The sequence below is a fragment of the Neofelis nebulosa genome, chromosome 7 (genome assembly GCF_028018385.1).
Source record: "Neofelis nebulosa isolate mNeoNeb1 chromosome 7, mNeoNeb1.pri, whole genome shotgun sequence".
NCBI classification, from domain to species: domain Eukaryota; kingdom Metazoa; phylum Chordata; class Mammalia; order Carnivora; family Felidae; genus Neofelis; species Neofelis nebulosa.
Genome location: NC_080788.1, coordinates 49,846,693 through 49,867,884, shown reverse-complemented (window position 1 = coordinate 49,867,884; position 21,192 = coordinate 49,846,693). Strand labels below are relative to the sequence as shown.

At 38.2% G+C, this 21,192-nt stretch overlaps 1 protein-coding gene across 5 annotated transcripts in view; it reads right to left on the bottom strand.

Annotated features, from left to right (window-relative positions):
* RAB27A (RAB27A, member RAS oncogene family) overlaps positions 1–21,192 on the bottom strand; it is a 77,217-nt gene that overhangs the window by 36,202 nt on the left and 19,823 nt on the right. The window contains exon 3 of one of the 5 annotated variants that reach the window (XM_058737677.1): positions 4,812–4,953. The exons of 3 other annotated variants lie outside the window; for them this stretch is intronic. The gene's annotated coding sequence lies outside the window, so the exon portion shown is untranslated. Of the gene's footprint in view, positions 1–4,811; positions 4,954–7,615; positions 7,730–21,192 lie in introns of those variants that run through there. One more of the 5 variants, XM_058737674.1, reaches the window with a different exon arrangement.

Below are 21,192 nucleotides of genomic sequence, written 5' to 3'. Positions count from 1 at the left end.
ATGTATGAAGAACACTTGAACCCAAAAATTTCACTTCTTTAAACTCTAGATCTCCTTCAGGAAGTAGAATCTGAAATACCTCAAGGAAGTGTCTTCTAAAAAGTCAAGAATGACCCTAATTTGGGACTTGCAAAAGACTTTCTTACTCAGTTCACTTCTACCTCTCCTCCCTACACAAATATTTTTTCACAGGGCTCTCCACCCTCACTCTCATCAGATTAACAATAGAAAGCAAGAAACACCCACTTCCTCAACATTCACTAAGTGGTGATAATTGCCTTCTGAGAGAAAGTCAATGGTCTTCTTCCTTATTTAAAAAAGAAAACATACTTTAATTGTTTTTCAGGGAATAAGATAGGAGAGTGGTTTTAGTTAAGAGCAAAGGAATTAGATCCATTTCTCTCCCTCTCTCCCTGCCCCCCACCACACACACAACCTTACCCAAATTCTCCATAAAGCTTCCTATTAAAGTCAATCATAGACTCCAACCTTAGGATCTCCTATCATTTGGCAGAATCATTCTAAAACTATTCCAGATAGGTCAGCCATTTCTTGAAAGCCAAATTTTCCCTCTATCACCCATATTTAGTATAGAAAGTAAAAAAAAAAAAGAGGGAAGGATAATATTAGTTGAATAATCACCATGTGCCACAAACAGTACTAGACATACATGATTTTATCAGGTCATTATCCTTAAAGAAAACTCAATGGTCTGTATAAGAGTTATAATACATAAAGAGTGATATTTTCTTAATATGAGGGGAAGTAGGCTTGGGTTCAAATTTTGACTCTTTGTGTGAGACTCCTTGCTCTTTAAACCTCCATTCTTCCAACCATAAAGTGGAGATAATAATGGCTATTAAGTGACATTATCTACAGAAAGCTTTTAGCATATTGCTTGGTCTGTGTTAAGAGTTCAATAATTGAAACTTGTCTTTAGCAATTCTATTCCAAATAGTCTCATCAAGTTTTCAGCAAGGCATGTCATTTTACAATCTATTCTTATTTAACCCAGTACCCGAACCTTTAGAAAAATCATAGGAAACATTCAATTTAGGTACAATCACTTATGAGGTCTTCATCCATCACAAAATCTATCTTGGCATTCCAAACTAACACTAAGTTTTATCTATGTGATTTTTGGCAGTTTCAGAGCTGGAGTGTTCGTCAGTTGAATATTTTAATTTCCACAAGAGGAAACTGAATGAAGCTCAGAAAAGACAAGTGAATAATATAAAATCAACCAGCAGGTTAGATGTGGGACTGAGCTAGATCCCTAGTCTAAATTCTAGCACTGTATCCTTTTCTAACATATCATGATTTTTGTTCTCTCTGTATTCCTTTCCTTCCTTAAAAGCCAGGAACCTCAGTTATAGTGGCTTTGATTCAGGAACCAAAGTCTTCTGTGGTGCCAGCTCTTACAGAGATGAATTGCTTTATAACCAAGGCTTAGACTCAGAGAAGTTGGGACAAAAGGCCTGTACTTCTGCGTCTCTGTCACAAAGCCCTTCCTTCTGATTGGTTCCCCCAAGAAGAGAAGTCAGAAACTGAGGGCTTGTCTGCCTCTTATTGGTCATAGTAAATCCAAGCAATTAAGTATCTTGATATTTGTACCATCTCCTGTAAATCCTTTCTTTAGGTCTTTCTTCCTTGTGGTTTCAAAGTGGAAAGAGCATAAAAATCATGAAGTTTTTCATTTCCTTACAAACTTGTTTGGTCTTGAGCTTAGTACTCTTCTCTCAAATCAAGATTATTTTCTGTAGTGCTGCCTTAAGTTCTCTGTAAGGATACTTCTGACTCATTCACTCTCTCTTTCATTCATCAAATATTTATTGACTGCCTTTTCTGTGCTTGGTGCCTGAGCACAATGGAGAGCCAATACTCACCATGGAAATGTTACACTTTTAGATACATCCTAAGGTATATTCTTCTAATGACTATACCCACCTCTATGGTTTTTCAAAAAAGCCAATCTTCGTGAATATTTTAATCTTCCTTTCTAAACATAACACAATATGACATCAAAATTCATATCCCCATAGTACTGTTTCCCTGCCGATATGTGCACAAGCCACATGTGTGGCATGCATATAAAGATGCAAAACGAAGAAAAATGTGAAGCTCAATAGAGAATAAAGAGAAAACTTAAAAAAATATATACTTATTTTGAAAGAGGGGGGAGGGACGGAAAGAGGGCAACAGAAAGAGAGAAAATCCCAGGCAGGCTCCATGCTCTGCATGGAGCCTGACACAGGGCTCCATCTCACAACCACAAGATCACAACCTCAGCCAGTATCGAGAGTTGGATGCTTAACTGACTGAGCCACCTAGGTGTGCCAATAAAGAGAAAACTTTTAAAAGAGAAACGAGGTGTATGTACAGAATTTTTACTGGAAAATATTTTGAACTTCTTAGGTTAATAAAATATTACAGTATTGCTATAGAGCTTATGGATTCCACTTGTCTTGCCCAAAGTGATTTCTACGTAGAAACTGGAGCATATGAATGTAACTATTTTTCTGATAAAGCATAAAACATCAGCATTTTGGGGAACTCTATCGCCTCATGTTCTGTCGTACATATTAATATCCCCTTATCCAAGCATTCATCTAGATAAAAATGTTCACGTACCAATGACTGGCATAGAACAATAAAGTCTATCAGTGTTTTTAAATTTTAATGTTAAAAATCAGGAGGCTTGTCTTATTTTGTTTTGTTTATGGAACCACTGTTGACCCATTCCTGGCATTCTGAAGCACAAACATAATAGAAACAGCAGAAAAAGGAAAGAGAAATCATACAGAGTGAGGCAGGGTAGAAAAAGCATTTTAAGATGTACCAAGATATGAGTGGGGTCAACTTGTGTTTACCAAATAAGCCCTGGCTACAACAGTCTCAGACCATTGCAATTCCTACATCCTGGAATGAAACACATCCACTCTCACTACAGAAACAACATGTGTACTGCTCCATTTCCACAAGAGAAGACAGCCTCTGCCTTCCATGTACGTAGGCTTCCTCTTCTCAATTCCTTGTCTAAGTATGAGGAGATAGGTTTCTGCCCTCCTGAGTAGTAGCTGGTCTTGTTTGTGAAAAGATCTTGGTAGAGAGAATTAAGTAGAAATCTAACAGCTTTGAAAAACAGAAGGAAATTGGAATCTAGCTCTTCCTTGACACTTTATTGAAGGATGAGTTTGATTTTATCTAAATTCAGAATATTATAAACTGCATTAGATATTCACCTATCACCTATGATTCATACATACATTCCTATCAATACAGTGTTTTGTAGAATATCATGGATCCATCCTTAACAGTAACGGGAGATGTCCCTGGCTAAAAATCTAAATTTGCATATCATTTGGCTTAATATTTATAGATGCACCTGCTACATAGGAATATTCCATTCTCCTCATTTAAACAAAGTGAAAAGACTGACTTATAGCAGATGGTACTATTCCGGCATAGCAAGTTATCCAAAGAAAAAATAAAGTGATCTGCAAATACCATGAGATTAAATATACATTTCCAAAAACTTGCAGGACATCCAAACATTTCCTCATTTGTAAAATCTTCCTCTAGATATTTGCAAATTCTTTATGAGTATTAAAGAGAAGTATTAGGGTAAATAAAGAATAAACAGTCTCAATCCAGGCGTTGACCCATTTCTGAAATGTTACCATCATTTCAGTATGTGAGCAACGTAACCCAGTAAACAAATACAAGCAACTACACATTAGGAAAGAAGGGGACATTGGAATTATTCTTGAAAGTGGAGAGTGTTCTTCTGGAAGACCATTGTGGAATGATTCAAATGAAATTCTGGGGTTTTTTTTTTGTTTTTTTTTTTTAATTTACGGAGACCATTGATTCATTTACTTAAAAGAGTTTATTGCTTGAATCTCTTTTAGGATCAAAATATGAGTGTTTGTAGGAATTTATGGAAAGTAAATACTGGGTGTTATATTACTTATAGTTTGTGATAAGTAATTCTTGTTTTATAGAGATACAAGGTAACAAGGAAAGGGCACACTGTAGAATAGGTCGTTTGTAAAATATAGGCCATACTATGGCAATAGGAGTGGCTGTTTGGTTTGCTGAGTAATATCTCAAACAATGTGAAAGCAGCCCCATAATGGACACAACCATATGTCACTGCAATGTCCAACCCATGGCTAAATGTGCTTCTTAATGACACCATGAAGCTGGAAATTAAGACTCTGAGAGAAGTGAAAAATCTGTAAAGTCTACTCTGACACAGAGGCTGCTTTTTAAAAGCACATAGAAGATGATGTTAACAAACACTGGAGTCAGGGTCTCCTATATTCAAACAACAGGATGCCACCACCTACCTGTGTAAAATAAGTAGCAAAATGCCTAATAGCTATCAGTAGGTCACAGCTCTCGTATGATTACAACAGATTAAAGCTTGAACAATGATCTTACAACTTTAAGCCTGGTACTTTTTCCACAACACCTTAAGAATGACACTGAAAACTTTATAAAACTCTCCAAGAATGGAGTGAAAATGTTTTCCAAAAATAGAAAAGGAGGAGTGACTTCAGCTACTTGGAAGGTGGGCTATCTGCAAGTCAACTGGCTGTCAGAAGGAATTCTGCTGTCGCAGGCTAAATGATGGCATTTGGCTGTGTCGGAGTGCCACCAAATTCTGGGCTTGGACTCAGAGGCAGAAATACTACGAATGACAGTACTGCTACCCCAGCCAGGACTGCAAGGATAAAAAAAATCACGTAGACTTGCAGGAGTTGATATTGGAATATGCATTTCCAAGGTCACAAAACACACAATACCTTTACATTTTTCACCTAGAAATGGAGTCAGTGGTGCTTCTCCCAATACTTGTCCTCCCAGAACATGGGACATGTGTGGTGAGGCCTTTGACCAGCACAGCCTGGCTCTCTCGCCTCTCACCTGCTGCAAGTTTTTCATGTACTGCAACACAGCAAAGGTGTTAATCTGTCAGGAGAAACACGCCAAATCAAGGAGCAAACAACTTTAATTTGTGAAGTAGCAATGATGCTTCTTTCATTCCAAGGAAAACATTAGGATAGAAAAAAATTTAGGAATTAGAAGAAGGAAGACCTGTTGAGGATCACTGTCCAAATAATAAAAACAATTAGATAAATATCCCTGAGTTGACAATAACTGGGGAAGTGAAGAGCTCCATTATCATTGCCTTTTTTTAAAAAATGAGAATGTGAGCACTCTGTATTATTCACCGTGTAGGTAAAGTGTGTCCAGAATAAATACCACTCTGCCCTTCCAGATCCAGCCAATTACACACTAGGATATTATTTTCAATGTTGTTTATAAGGGTGATTTTTACAGTATAGTGAAAACATTTCACTGATTTCTTAAAGGACAGGGACCATACTTTAACTTTTCTGTGATGACCTACATACTTGCAGGAACTGTGAATGTTGGGAGCTCCCATCCCACATGCCCTACTCCAAAGGCTAAAGTGAACCCTTGGTTTGGCACACAGATGCTTACAATGGTTACTAAGATGTTCCAGATATGGTTCCACTTCTCCTTTGTCCTACCTACCCCACATCCTCATCCCTGCTGACCACATCAGAGCTTGGTTGTTCTCAGCCCCCAGGAATATGCTCTTTGGGTACATGGTGGCTTATTAACACACACAGGATTCCATCACTTCATAACTGGTTTTCTTTTCCACAGTCTAACATCCACCCTCAACCACCCCCCATGTTGGGTTCTAACAGCCCTGTTTCTAATAATTACCCCTGTGCCATGACCTCTCTACTCTCTTTTCCCCTTTCTGGCTTTCCTGTCTCTCATTTTCAGGTACTTTTCCCCAACACCAATTTGTGTGTGCAAAAACTGACCTTACACCAACAATGCCAGTCAACGAATGCACGTTTCCTTATAACACAGTGAGTTGCCATGTTAACTTCAAGGTATTGGACCCTCTCAGTAAGCTCAAGTGCTGCTGTGTCTTCAAGGACTTCTACTTTTGCAATAAGGAAAAGAGATTTGCCCCATCTATTCCTGGGAATAGAGCCATTTCAGGAACATAAATTCTTCTCAGTACTGCGCTAGTTTTGGTTTTCCCATAATGTTAATGAACAGGCAACATACTGATACAAGTCCATCCTGAGTTTAAACAGCTGTAAATATTCCTACCATATACCAACTTTCTTCTTTTAAAAAACGCTGCTCCGTTAAGGAAACTATCAACAAAATAAAAAGCCAACATATTAAATGGGAAAAAACTTTTGCAAATCATATACCTGTTAAGGGATTAATATGCAAAATATATAAAGAAGTCCTACAACAAAACACCAAAAAACAAAACAAAACAAATAATCCGATTTAAAAATGAGCCAAGGACCTGAATAGACATTTGCCAAAGAAGACATTGAGATGACCACCAAGTACATGAAAAGATGTCCATCATCACTAATCATCAAAGAAAATGCTAATCAAAACCACAATGAGATATCACCTCATACCTCTTAGAATGATTATTATCAAAAAGTTAAGACATAGCAAGTGTTGATGAGGATAGGAAGAAAAGGAAGCCCTCGTACACTGTTCGTGGGAATGTAAATTGGTGCAACCACTGAGCAAAACGATATACAGCGTCCTCAAAAAATTAATAATAAATCATATGACCCCATAATTCCACTTCTGGTATTTGTCAAAAGAAAATAAAAACACAAAATCAAAAAGATATATGCACCCCATGTTCACTGCAGCATTGTTTACAACAGTTAAGATAGTGAAACAACATAAATATCCGTCAAAAGATAAATGATAAAGAAAATGATATCGATACACACACACACAAATATAACACACAAAGGAATACTACTCAGCTACAAAAAAGGAAATCTTGCCATTTGTGACAAGATGAATGTACTTTGAGGATATTATACTAAGTGAAATAAGTCAGACAGAGAAAGACAAATACTGCATGATGTCAGTTATATGTGGGGAAAAAAAACACCCCAAGCTCATGAATACAGATCAGTGACTGCCAGAGGCAGGGAGTGGAGGAGGGTAAAATGGGTAAAGGAAGTCAAAAGATACAAATGTCTAGTTATGAAATAAATAAGTTATGGGGATGTAACATACAGCGTGGCAAATACAGTCAATAACATTGTATTGCATATTTGAAACTTGCTAAGAGAATAAATCTTAAAAGTTCTCATCACACAAAATTCTATCACCATATATGACAGGTGGTAACAAGACATACCATGGTTATCATTTTGCAACATATGCAAAAATTGAAAAGTTACGCTGTATACCTGAAACTAATACAATGAATGTCAATTATACCTCAATTTGAAAGATTTTTTAAATAAAAAATTATAAAAAGAATATTGAAATAGGCTCAGAAAATCAAGCTATTTCCTGATGGTTTAGCACAACTCAAACAATGACACGAGGATTCTCAGCCTTGCCCATTGGGTGTCAGTAAGTTACAGACAGCTGGTTATAGGTCTTTTGGGTCCTTCTCAAGTCTACTTTCTACAGTAATATATTTAGAACATGTGTTCAATTGTTCCCTAAAAAGTATCATATTCTTTAATAGCTGAATCAAAAGGAAAGGAAAGAAACTCACCCAATTGACAAGGTCTAATCGGATATACTTCTTATGGATTCTCAGGAAGTCTTTCCTTGTTCCACCCATTCAGTGTGCAGTCTTGGAAAGGACTGTTTGCATTTCTGTCAGCAGCTGTTTATAGAATGGGGTGTGCCTTGGATTTACTTATGCAAAAGGACCGAGAAACTACAATGTACTTGCAACCATCCAGCCAATTTCTAAATTAACCTGTCTCATCACAGTTGGCTGTTTAGCTACTGCTGTTGATTTCTAATTTTATTGCATCTTGGGTCAGCAAAATTGTTCTGCATAATATCAAATTTTGAGGGATTTCTTAAGTTTTATGAATGTTCCATGACGGTTTGAAAATGATCTATATACCCTGTTAGTTGTATGCTAGTTATGTTTTTCAATCTGATATTACCTTTATTTACATTTTACTACTTTATCTGTTTCTGAGAAAGGTGTGTGAAGAAACTGGATTTTTCTTATAAAATAAGTACAAGATAATATCTTAAAGAAGATGAATATAAAGCATCATACAAGAACAAGGCATTGAAGTCCTTATTCATGAGGCATTCAATCTGTGGCCTTTGTGTTATGTAGAACACTGAGATCCATGGAGGTACTTTAAGAGTTCTGTAAATTTTTATTCAAAGGTCTGTTTTACCTTTACCATTATTTTTTTGATTTGGAATAAAAACTCGTATAGTCACACAAGTTATATAGCAGATTTAGAGACATCCAAATTATTCATTTATACTGCTTGCCTAAGTTATTTGCTTCTGTCTTTAGAGCATATATGTTACTTGAAATATCTATAAATGTGTTATTAATGGAGAAGGCTGTAATTTGCACTAGGCTTTTCTCTCCTTTTTCTTTCTCTTTTTTTAAAATTCAGAGTAGATCCCTGGGTCCACTCTTGTGAAATTATTTAAAGAGGCATATGTGAGCCACTCTCCGTACATGACAGCAAGGCTGAGGCACATCTGTTTAGCATGTTTGCTTCCAACCCATTACGACAGTCAATTGAGCAATAAAGAATGAACACAATATGTTGCATCAAAACATTTGATTACAGATCACTGTAGAGATGATTTTATGTTTGGAGAGCTTCTTGTTTGACTTCTATAAATATGATTGAGCTATTCTAAGTTTGGGTTACTTCTTGTCTATTGCAGATTAGTATCTTCACAACCTGTTGGATACTCCTGCACAGGGTCTCAGAAAACCTACATCAGGTCATTGCAGTAAACCTTTCACTTCCTCAGAAAATTGCTTTGGTCCAGCCAGTTGCAAACTGTCTTTAGCAAGTTTCTTCAAATGAAATCTTACATGGCACTCCAATATACAAAACCAATGAAAGTGGAACCATTCTAATAAGATGAACATGATACCTGACCTCCAAAGCCTGTGGCCCCCACAAGGACTATCAAGAGCCCTTTGCACACATTTGGAAACCAGTGAGGAAAGCTCTACCTTCCACCCAACTGAATCATCTCATTTGCCTTTGTACACAAACACTTCCTGTCTGCCTAAACACCTTAGATCGACAACACATTTTTGTAAGGCCTGCTAGGCTTTTCTACTGAACATCTCCTTAAGATGCCACCTCTCAAATCTCCCCCACTTACCACATTCTTAGGACTCCTCTCACCTGGGAGGGAAAACCTAAAATATACTGGGTGTCCCTGATGAGAACTCCAAGTAGGGGTACTTAAAGCTTGAGAGAATTAAGGAAAGCCGGTAAGATAGAGTCTTGGAGACAATGATCATTGGGTCACTTACAGGAAATGAAGGTCTATGGGTCTAAGTCTAAATAGTCCTGGAAAAATCCACACCAAACTGGCCAAAAGTGAACAAAAAGGCAGCACCCCGTCACACCCCACCTTGGGACAGGTACCAGTGTCCTTGAAAATGAGAATTGTTAGATGGATGTTTATAACCAGCTACCTTGGTGATCCCTTGCTAATGGGACTAATTGGACACACTGAGGCCATCAGAAAATATATACAGATTAGTCTCAACAGACTCAAGAAGCTATGCTTGGGGTGGAACCCTAAAAAGTCAAGATATGTTTAGAGGAACATAATGAAACAATGAAATGGCAAACTTAAAATAACTGATCATGTATTATTTTGTGCTATATCCAAAGCCACTTTATACTAAACTATAACCAGAGTAGCATAAAAAGGCACAAAGTTTATTTTTAATAGTGATAGAGAAAAACTGAAAATTCTCTCTAACTTTATTTTTTTTCTATTAATTCAGGAAAAATTGCTAGTATTATATTTTATCCACAAAATGCTTTGTTCCAGCTAATGGCTATGTCATGAAAACGTTGCTACTTTAAACTATTCAAAAGTTCCAGGGAAGGAAAAAGGAGTGGTGGGAAAATGGGAAAAGAACAACTTCTTATGCTCCCTGAGCACACAGGCTCTTGTGTAGGTGGCACAGAACCAATTCAAGACACAAGGGGCTAAATACAAATGGAGGTTCCCAGACAGGTGGTCAAGGTCACATCAAAGTCAAACACCAACAAAGTAAGAAACAGATCAAAAAGGAGAGAAGTGGTTTATGGATTTGTGGAAGAGTGTCCCAGGAATTCAGGAGAACATGTAGTCCTAGAGACTGGAGAGACATTTTAGCTAATTACAGACAGTAGGGACAACACCTAGAAAAGGCCTTCAGTAGTTGCTGTTTTATCAAAACCTGAGAGATTACCTTCTAAGTCAGGGCAATTTTTTTCCATCTGGTTGCTCTCTCCTGTTAGCCCATCCAATTTCAAAGGCTCCCTAATTGTTCCAACCAGATTCCTTCACTAAGTTTCCTCTTCCTACCTTGGGCATATGGAAGGCCAAGCGTCCAGATTACCATTTGGTTCCCCAAAGCCATACCTGTCTTTGTCATCAGCCAAGCCTAAGGGCACTATGGGAACCAAGTCTCTGTTCTCTCACTAATATTTTAAGGCAGGAGTCTAAATATATAGGGGCTAAAGTGAGTAGGCACGATGGTCACTCAGAAAAAAATCTAGAAGACCTTGTTTAAAAAGGAATGGATAAAAAAAAACTCAATATAAATTTACTAACACAAAATAAAAATGTTGACTGTGAATCAGCAAGAGAACAAGTCAATAGGGTAAAGAGAATTAAAGAGGAGCATAAAGCACATGACAAAATACCATGAGAATGTAAGTATCCATGAATTTTTAAGAAATTGATAAGCAACAACTTTAGAAATTTTTTTGAGTGCTTGGAGGACATTAAAGAAACAAGTGAGGGGCGCCTGGGTGGCGCAGTCGGTTAAGCGTCCGACTTCAGCCAGGTCACGATCTCGCGGTCCGTGAGTTCGAGCCCCGCGTCAGGCTCTGGGCTGATGGCTCGGAGCCTGGAGCCTGTTTCCGATTCTGTGTCTCCCTCTCTCTCTGACCCTCCCCCGTTCATGCTCTGTCTCTGTCTGTCCCAAAAAAAAAAAAAAAAAAAGAAACAAGTGATATTAAAATTTTTAATGATGATGAAATGAGATTCTACATATATGAGAGGTAACTGTAAAGTAGTAAGAAAAAGTTTTTATAAGCCACCATGACAATCAATCTCACAATTCCATAATCATATTTTAATAAGTCAACTTTTTAAATATAAAGTTAACTTCCACATACCCACAAGTTTGACTGTAAAAGTTTTTAAGTTGAATATTTAGACCTCAGGAATTATGCTTCCATTAAGAAAAAAGACAAAAAACAGTGTTACCAATGGTATCCTTTTTTTTTTTTTTTTTTTTTTTTACTTTATTTTGAGAGAAAGAAAGAGGGAAGGAGGGAGGAAGGCAAGCAAAGAGAGAGGAGCCTGAACTTGCAGCTCCAACTCACGAACCATGAGATCATGACCTGAACTGAAATCAAGACTTGGACACTTAACTGACTAGGCCACCCAGGTGCCCCTGGTATCCTTTTTAAATTAGAACTTTCCCATATACATTTGCACATCACATAAAAATACAATTGCTGTATAGGTATCAAGCATTGAAAATAAACTAAAACTTCTAACAGTAAACCCCAATGATATTAATCAATTTTTAATGAGAAATTACCTTAAAAATTCATATATGAATGTCACAGAAAAGGTTTTACATACTTACATTTCTGAGTCTACTGCATATAAATTACAATTTCTGATTTGAAATAATTTCCCTTAATTGCTGGCATCTCTGAGTAGTTGACATACACATTCCTTCAGCTCCTATTAAGTAATTCTACACTGTGGACATTTTGACACAGGAAGGAACAGATGTTAAAGTTCTATTACTACTAATCTAAAATGATTTAATTTTATGTTCCCTTAAGAGACAGAAGCTCATAAAAGAACATGTGTAGGCTTCTACCATTAGGACATTGGACATCTTTCATATGCATTCTAGCAGAAGAGGTTTTACATTTTATTCAGATGCAAAATGCTACAGAACTCAGGAGATGCAGTGTGATTTCCAAACCAAAATGTGGGGCATGTGATGTTAGTGCATTTTTGTGATCCTTTTGAGAAAAATTAATATAGTTTAGAAATATAGTTAGGTTGTCCAAGTAGTGGAATTTCTGAACCATCTCACTAATCTATGGGGCAAATGCACAAGATTATGTGAAATGAGAAAGTCCCAAAGATATCCATGGATTTAGTCATCACAACACATCTCTATGCACAGATGATGTGTGATTATTTGAGCTCGCTTCTCTTCTGACACCAGGGCTCAGGGGTGAGGCCCTACTGATTGCCATAGAAGGGAAAAGGGAAGGAAAGTTGTTTTAAAGGAAACATGCTTACCTATATGTCCCTTTTCTCACAGCCTCAGGTAGTAAAGGAATGATCACAAACCAAGCCAAATGCTTCTCTACACACTCCACTCTCACCCTGGAAACCTGTCTTCATAAGCCACATCCTACTCTGGATATTTCTTTAACCAACATTTTCTCAATATGTATGAGTGCTCCATCTGCTTAATTTGTATGGGTATTATGCTACTTCTAAGTACTTCTCTCTTTTCTCATGAAAGTGTCTAAAGTCTTCAGCAAAATTGCACAATTCCTGAGGATGGTCTTGTGTATTGCTGGTCTACCACCCCTCATCACCAGACTGACAACAGGCCAGCTGTCACCCAACTGCTAATTATGTCTACCATCTGGCTTTCTCTAACAGCCTCTTCCTTCCTCTGGTTCCCTCTGTTCATTGCTGATTTCATTCAGGGGTGACTCAAAAAGGGTCTTGGAACTCCAGTGAAAGCTGGTCTTTTTTGGTAAATTAAGTTGTATTTGTTTTCAACTTAACCATACTTAAACAACTTCTATGTTGCCCAGTACTGTGCTAGCAACTATGAATGGCATGAAAGAAATATGTGACCCAACCACTCCCCTCAAGAAGTTGGTATTGGAGTGAGGAAATAAAATGAATTCATTTTCAACACAGGAAAAATGAGATTATCAGGAAGCAAAGTGTCTAGTATGCCACATAGACCACCCAGCACAGGACATCAAAAGTGCAAAGGGCATAAAGTCAGAAGACCTGAACTCTGTTACATACTTCCTTGCTGTATGACCTATGGCAAGTCACATAACCTCTCCGAGACTGTTTCCTCAATATGGGAATATTTATCTAGCAAGATTATTGTTGGTATTAAAGGATACATTACATGAATGTATTTTATAAACTATAAACTGCTAGGTACAGTAAGATGGTGGTTTACAAGACAAGTAGACTCTGGGAGGTCAGAAAAGGCAGGGAAATTATCTGACCAAGGCTTCAAGCAGGAACCAGGGCCTGAGCTGAATACCTTCCAAGCCAAGAAGGATTTAGTGAGGTGGTCAGGAATAGGGAAGACCGTATGTGTGGTACAAGGGCATGGTCTGACTTCAATTTAACAAGTATTGAGAAGCCCTGTTAAATACTGAAAAGGCTACAAATAAGACTAAGAGATAATTCTTCACCTAAAAATTTAGTCAGAGAGACAGAAGACAAGTAATTATGAATTCAAAGGAATGCTTAAGAGGTAATGTGTCAAGTTGAAGAGGGCTGAACGACTAACCTGTCAGTGGATGGGTTTCTAGTTCTGGCTCTGCTACTATCTCTAATACTATCTACTACCATCCCTCTCTAGGCCTTGTTTCCTCAAATATCAAATAAGGTTTCAACTCCATGGTCTCTGAGAAAACATTCTATTCTCTGATTCTAGGTTCAGAGTCCAGGGTTTTGCCATGACAAATGAGAAAGATAAATGGACTCATGGTAGCAGCTGTCCTTTGTATCACTTCTCACTCTTTAAAGATGAGAGCCTAGATAGAGGCACCAGCAGTGGGAATGAGATGGAAGGAGCCCAAGAGACATTAATTTAAAAATATAATGCAGTGCCACAGTGGGTTGAAGAGAAAGCAGCAGACAAAGCACTCCAAAGAATCACAGTGGGTGAAGTAGTGTTGCAGACAGAAAGAGGCCATTGAAATGGGGGAAGGGAAAAAGTTGGAGTGGACATAAGGTTTCTGTGGTGGGGATCAGGTTTTTGGAGGGGAAAGATGATGAGATTTGGATTAGGAAAGTTGCACCACAGAGAAATGCCAAAAACCCTCTCCATTCCCTATGGTCCCACATTTATGTCTGTCCTTGGTATAGAGGCAGAAGAACCAATGGTGAAAGGTCAAAAAAGAAGGCCAGGCCTGTACCCACCACAGGAGAGGGAACACATAAGACCAAGGATCACAGCAGGGATTCTCAGCCAAAGAAAATTACATGGAACATGATGGCCAGTCCCTGCTGTTCTGACAAAATTTTGTTTGCAGACATCATGCTCCTGTTGTATGGTACTTTATCTGGCAGGGAGTAAGAGGGAAATATCAGGGAAGACAGCTGGATATCACTTTGCCTCCACCACTTTCTCTCCTTCGGGGAGCCATCATTAAGGAATCTGCTCAGTTTCAAAACTCAGACCTTGCCCATCATCATATACCACTCATCTGACTACATGTTGATGAAAACACACACTGGCCAGAAAAAAAAAAAAACACATAATTTTCCTTCAGCTTCTTTCTCTGCCTGTGTCACTTGGCTTGCAATTATTACCGCTTTTACCGCTGATGTTAAGAAATGACATGCCAAAACCCTTCTCTAATTACTTAATGCCTGTGGGTTTTCAGATGAGAATTAGAGGAACTAAACCATATCCTCCATGTTTTTGTTCTCATTTGGAACAATATTGTATTGCTATAAATATGTGTGTGCACATCTCCTGATACATGCTAGCAAGAGTTTGTCTAGAAAAGTGTTTTCCAACCTTTTCCCTGCTATTTGTATGACAAGCTGGAGCAAATGCTCATGATCAAAGGCAACAGATTTGGGGGCTCCAGCAATGCCAGAATCTACTCACCCATCCTGGGGGAAGAGGGCTTCAAATATCTGAACCCATCTCAGCCAATTCAGGGCGTATCAGAGAGGAAGCTCTGTTCTAGGGTAAACACCAAAAAGTCAAATTCCTGGGGCTTGGGTATGTGCCTGCTCAAGAATACAAGATAATGCCAAATAATCGTCCAATGCAGTTGTTTTACACTCCCAACTTCACATCTTCACCAAGATCTGCTGTTTGTTGTAAGACTTTTCAAAATAGTAACATACTGTTATCTAAATTAGCATTTCTCTGACTGCAAATGTTGTTGAGCATATTTTTTAATTTGTTGGCCATTCAATTTCTTCTTCTGGAAACATATTTATGTCCTTTCCGTATTTTTCCTCTGGGTTATCTTCTTATGGACTTGCAAGAGTTCTTCACATATTCCAGATAGTAGTCTTTTGTCAGTTACAGATGTTGCAACTATCTTCTTCCTGTTCGTAGTTCATCTTTTCACTTTTTTAATGGCTCTTTAACTGGCCAAAAGAAATCCTTCTTTGCCTAAAGTGATAAAGATGTTCTTCTACATTATTTTCCTAAACATGTTACCTTTCACATTTAAGTCTGTAATCTGTTGAAAACATTTTAAGGTATATGTAGGGATCCAATTTCATTATTTTTCCCTGAAGGATATCTAATTGTCATAGTACCATTCACTGAAAAAAAAGAAAAAACTATCCTTTCCCTAGTGATTCACTCTATAAGGGCTTGTTTCTGGGCTCTTTTGCTCCTTGATCATTTTTACTATCCCTGGGCCAATGTCACAAGGCCTTAATCACTATGATTTCATTAAACAGGTATCCCTCAACTTATGATAGGGTTATGTCCTAATAAACCCCTTGCAAACTGAAAATATCTCAAATCACAAACACACTTAATACACCTCATCTACTGAATTTCAAAGCTTATCCTAGGGGTGCCTGGGTGGCTCAGTCAGTTGGGTGTCCGACTTTGGCTCAGGTCATGATCTCACAGTTCATAGGTTCGAGCCCCGTATCAGGCTCTGTGCTGACAACTCAGAGCCTGGAGCCTGCTTTGGATCCTATGTCTCCCTCTCTCTCTGCCCCTCCCTCCCTCCCGCTCGCTCTCTCTCTCTCTCTCTCTCTCTCTCTCTCTCAAAAATAAAATAAACATTTAAAAAATTAAATACAAAAAAAGTTTAGCCTAGCCTACCTTAAGCATGTTCAGAACACTTTCATTAGCCTACAATTGGGCAAAATCATCTAACACAAAGCCTAGTCTATAATAAAATGTTGAATATTTCATGTAATTGAATACTGTACTGAAAGTGAAAAACTGAGTGGTTATCTGGGTACAGAATGGTTTTAAGTGTATCAGTTGTTTACCCTTGTGAATGTGGCCAAGTGGGAGCTGAGGCTCACTCTGGCTACCCAGCATCAGAAGAGAGCTTCCTACCACATCCCTAGCCTAAGATCAAAATTCAATATTCAAAGTGCAGTTCAACTGAATGTGTATCGCTTTCACATTATAAAGTCAAAACTCCTAAGTCCAAGCATCCTAAGTCAAGGATCATCTGTACAACTTAGTATCTGGGAGGTCCAGTCTCCTCCACCTTACTGTGGACATTCTTAACCTCTCACACTTTTATCTAAGTTCCTCAAAAACCCTATGGGAATTCTGATTCGTACTGCATGAAAAATCTATGGATCAAATTGAGAAGACTGACATATTCACAATATTGAACATACCTGTGCATGTACATTTTACTGTTCCCATTTATTTAGGCCTTCTTTGTTTTTAAAAATGTTATCAATAAATAAATTATCTTCATAAAGACTTTATAAATCTTCAGACTTATGGATATTTTATATTTTTGTCACTATTATGACACCTTTTAAAAATGTATATATCTTCTATATGTTCCAGTTAGGATGTCCCAAAGTATTTAATAGACAGTCCTGTCTTGATTCTAACATTTTACATTAAGAATAACATTTTCTGGGGCACCTGGGTGGCTCAGTCAGTTAAGAATCCAACTCCTGATTTTGACTCAGGTCATGATCTCACGCTTCATGGGTTCCATCCCCACATCAGGCTCTGTGCTAACTGTAGGGAGCCTGCTTAGGATTCTCTCTCTCTTCTTCTCTCTCTGCCCTTTCTCCCAGGTGCTGTTGCTCTTTCCCTCAAAATAAATAAATAAATAAATAATTACATTTGCTATAGATTTTTGGTAGATGTTTGATCAGGATAAGGAAGTTCTCCATCTATTCCTAGTTTTCTAAGAATAAGTATTACAAATGAGTATCAGTTTTATCAGGTTTGTTCTGGCATCTATTGGGAAAATTATGTAATGCTTCTTTCAATCTGGTGTTTATTTGTAATTATGCAAATTATGTAATGCTTCTTTTAAGCAAGTAATTGACAAGCTTTTGCATTTATTGTGACTTTGATCTTTCTAGTTGTTTTTTTTTTTCTTCTCTAACCTTCCTGATTTTTAAATTTATACTCTCTACCCAGGTCATTCTCATCCTGGGAGGGGTGCAGGAAAGGCCATAGTTCTCAGAGTCACTCATATTTATTTGAAAGAATAAAAAAATGAAATATCTAGTAAGTACCAGGTATTTGAAGTGATTACCCAAAACTAATCTTCAAATGTAACACATTACATTTATATAAAGTTGCTCTTTTGAAGCTAAATAAAAAAAGGTTACTTAAGATGCAGTGTCTTAGAGGCAGAAGTAATTATTATAGAAAGTTTTTCAAGTGAAATAGTGTTTCACTCCCTACAGAAATATCAGAAAGTCATTAGCTACCTTTCAAATTTTCTTTTCAAACCTATTATTGATTTTAAGCACTAGAGCTCAAGCTCCCCCATTATAACACACCAATTAGAGGTATAACATTTCAAAAATAGGCATTTTAGAGAAATACAAAATGCTACTTATATACGTTCTATAACTCAACATTATCAGTCAGAGGGGTCAGGCCATGCCTCAAAACCGTGGTTCAGAATCTAAGTAAGACTAGCCCCAATGATGATATAGTACAAACAATGTGGAGACAGAGGGGAAAATATTGGCATTTCCTCTTGCTCAAAGCTGGGGTGGCTCAGTCGGTTGAGTGTTTAACTCTTAATTTTGGCTCAGGTCATGATCCCAGGGTCGTGGGATCAAGCCCCACATCGGGCTCCAGGCTGAGTATGGAGCCTGCTTGGGATATTCTCATTCATTCATTCTCTCTCTCTCTCTCTCTCTCTCTCTCTCTCTCTCTGCCCCTCTCCCCCACTCACATTCTCTTACACTCACTCTTAAATTACAAAAAAAATAAATAAATAAGGTGGGGTGAGCAAACCTGATTTTTTGCCAGGCTGCATCAAGAGGGTTTGTACCTCTAGAAAAGTCAGAGCACGTTCTATCTTTACAAATGAATAAAGAATCCTATAATCCCTTAATAGGTGAGTACCCACTGCATGCTGTGCAAGGTGATAGAAATGCAAATAAGACAGATACAGCACTTGCCCTCAGAGAGTTTACCATCTAATAGAAGACAGGGACGACCGAAACAAGATGCTAAGTATGGTTATTTCCTATCGTAGGCATAATGGAAGGATCCCATGAGATTAACACTTAACCCTGATATGGATCAGGTGGGTTAGGGGAGGTTTCCGAGAAGTAGATGAGGGGTTTGGGGACTTGGGATGCAGAAGTTCTCTAAGTACTGTGCAGTCCTAAACAGTACATATAAGGCTAGCATTCTCTGGGGAAGAGCACTCTAGTCCAATGGTGTAGAACAGGAGAGGGAAAAAAAAGCTGAAGGATCCATGGACCCCCATCCATACACTGCCCCCATCCTACCCCACTGCCCATATACACATACAACCCAGGAGGCTACAGTTAAAAAAAAAAAAAAAAAAGACAAGGTCCTTTCCAGATACTTGGAGAAATGACTGAAGATGAGTATCAAACAGGTTCCTCATCTTTCTTGCCTCGGGCTATGCTTGAGGCCCTACCCAAATCTGCCATCTCCCTCTGCTAGTAAATGAGTGATCATATCACTTTGAAACTACATTTCTAAATTCTACAAATTCTAAACTCTATTTAGGATGGCCTATGCAATTATCCTAACATCTCTTTCATTTAACTCCATGAAGTGCATCTATTTGACCAAGGATGTTAGACAAGGTATATCTAGAAATGAAAAGGGACACTTATGCAAAAGAAATAGAAATCAGCAAGCAACTCTGTAACAAAGCTCTAGAGTCTTATTTCTAATAAAAGCACATTAAATATCACAAAAAAATATAGTATTGGAGTCTATACCTGACTCTAAAGAGCTCCCAAGCCACTGCCAGCAGTGAACAAGTTTTACAACAGCATTAAAAAAAAAAAAAAAGTGGGTTTTCATTTGGTGATTTCTACAAACCCTTAATCACTTTTAGTTTTTACACATTTTTAAGAACTATTAAAGACTAGACAAGGGCAAAATCTATTTTTTTTTAAACAGAACATTTAAGTGTTTTAGAGAAAAATAAACTTGGCTCAACTGACAAACGTGAACGACAAAAATTACAAAGCACAGGAGGATATGGGGAAGGGTAGTACTACTTGGGTCAGGTATGGAAGTACTTCCCAAGAAACTCCACAAAATGTCCCTTACATATAACTGAAATTAAATGAAAAATGACATACATACCAACCCAAAAGGTGTTAATAATCTCAAAATTTGATAAATAGAATGGCCTATGGCAACAATCAAAAGGTATACCAGAGAAGCTTGAAGTCACTGAGGAGGGAGAGCCTGGTTCTGATGATTAAATTCAGGCAGCAGCCTATAAGCACCTCAGTTTAAACATCATGCATTTAATAAGCAAGCACTGAGAACATGCCATGTGCTCACCACTATGTGAAGGACTGAGAACATTGCTCTGGAAGAATAATAGTCTAAAAGAAGCACTCTGTGGAAATGAACAGTAAAACATTCAGTGAACAAGATGCAATGTTTCAGTGAAACAAGAACTGTGATAGAAATATGCACAGTATGCTGGGTAGGTGGGAGGGCTGGGGCAGAAAGGGCTAGAAGGAGAGCCCAGAATGCCTCGTGGGGGAATCGGGAAAACTTCGCAGAGCAGCATCCAAGCCAAGGACTAAAATTGGTACACAAAGGGACAAGTGACACAAGTGAAGGGACAAAAATCACACAGTTCACAGAAGGATGTGGTAAAGGACTTCACATGGCAAATAAGCATCACCCTTTAAAGATAACTGAAACTATCAACAAAATGATCATTGATGCCGATCTGAAAGGTGCAAATCACTGTTGATGGAATTAGCTAAGGGCTGTCTGGCATTCAAAGTACAAAACCAGACAAGGCCTACAGCCATGAAATGGGAGCAAGTCCTGGGTGACAGTCTGAGAGGATGGGAGTGGAGTAGAAGGCATTTGTACTTGCAGAGGTATAAGGAGAAGGGTATGGTGCACTTAGGGGACCTAAGTAAATGGATGGCTAGACCAGTGCATGGGGATTGGAGGAGGTGCCCAGACAGAGGTTACAAAGGTGGGACAGACTCTGCAACCCCCTAGGCCTGCCTGAAAGGAGTCTTCCATAACATAAAGAGTCTGTGTTATCATCTGGGCAATGGAAAGCCACTGCAGACTTTTGTGAAGGGGAGGAGCATGAGGTGTGTGCCTTAGAGAGATCTTTCGGACAGCCACGCGGAAACTGGGAATATACAACATAGGGTCAGTAAGGGATGGGAGAGGTAGGGATTTGACTTCTGTCAGTGACAGTGGGAATGAAGAGGCAAGGATTAATTCAAGATATATTTATGAAGTAGAAAAATCAGTTTCACTTCTCAATTGACTGGTATAGGAGTTAACCCAAACTTTTCCTTTGGTAACAGAATGAATGCTATAATCATTAACGAAAACAGGCAAAAACAATTTGAAATGATAACTAACGCTGAGCACTTTTCTAAGCCCTTTAAAATCCCGACTCATTTAATCCTCACAACAACCTTATGAGGGCTCTAATTTTCAGATGAGAAGACTGATACACAGAAAGGTTAAATAACTTCTCCAAGGTCACTCAACCAGTAAGCGGTGGAGCCAAGATTTGAACGCAGACACACTCTACTACATTGCAGAGGACCAATTAAATGTCCCTTAGACATGATGGACTTCCAGGGAGTTGTGTTTAATTGGCATTTGGAAAACAG